The following is a 984-nucleotide window of genomic DNA, read 5'->3' as shown; positions in this document are numbered from 1 at the left end:
TAGTTTATGACTAGAAGAAACCCGTTGGGACCATTACTTTTTGACAAAGAAATCGATCGTACAGTTTGTAGAAATCAAAGAGAGATAAGGCGCAGCTTACGATACTCGAAGAACGAGAAAGAAGACGATACTCAATCCCCAACGGAAAAGATGGCTAAAAACCAAGGCAATCAGCTGTCGCCTGCAATTGCGGCTAATCAAAATCCTGCTCCACGTACTATGTATGATTATGCTAAACCTTCTCTAACAGGAACTAAATCTAGCATAGTTAGACCTGCTGTAGCTGTAAATACTTTTGAATTAAAGCCTAACACTATTCAGATGATACAGCAGTTTTTTCAGTTTGATGGTTTGCAGAATGAAGATCCCAACGCTCACTTAGCAAATTTTCTGGAATTTTGCGATACATTCAAAATCAATGGCGTTTCTGATGATTCCATTCGTCTTCGGTTATTTCTTTTATCTTTGAGGAACAAAGCTAAACAGTGGTTGAACTCGTTACCATGAGGGTCAATTACTACTTGGGAACAAATGACCGAGAAATTTTTATAAAATATTTTTCGCAGGCTAAAACGGCTAAATTATGTAATGATATCTCTTCTTTTGTGCAGATGGATTTAGAAACACAGTACGATGCATGGGAGAGATACAAAGGACTTACTGAGAAGGTGCCCTCACCATTGGTTACCGCTTTGGCTGCAAGTACAAACGTTCCACAATGGTCTGAATCCTTCGACCCGATAAATGGTTGACGCAGCTGCTGGTGGAACCATCAACAACAAAACACCTGAAAAGGCTTATGAATTCATTGAAAAAATATCACTGAATAACTACCAGTGGCAAGTCATAAGGACTAAGCCAACAAAAACAGCCAACGTTTATAACGTCGACTCAGTTACTATGTTGTCAAATCAGATAGAACTTCTCAATAAAAAGATTGATGGTCTTGGTTCTACGCAGGTACATCCAGTAATGAGGTGTGAC

At 39.0% G+C, this 984-nt stretch overlaps 1 non-coding gene across 1 annotated transcript; it reads right to left on the bottom strand.

Moving 5' to 3' along the window:
• Positions 1-578: 578 nt before the first annotated feature.
• Positions 579-686, bottom strand: LOC128292550 (small nucleolar RNA R71). The gene has a single exon (XR_008282535.1). It is a non-coding gene; the product is annotated as a small nucleolar RNA R71 (small nucleolar RNA).
• Between the last annotated feature and the right edge of the window lie 298 nt (positions 687-984).

Source organism: Gossypium arboreum, chromosome 4 (genome assembly GCF_025698485.1).
Source record: "Gossypium arboreum isolate Shixiya-1 chromosome 4, ASM2569848v2, whole genome shotgun sequence".
NCBI lineage: Eukaryota > Viridiplantae > Streptophyta > Magnoliopsida > Malvales > Malvaceae > Gossypium > Gossypium arboreum.
This window is presented reverse-complemented; position numbering and strand designations above follow the sequence as displayed.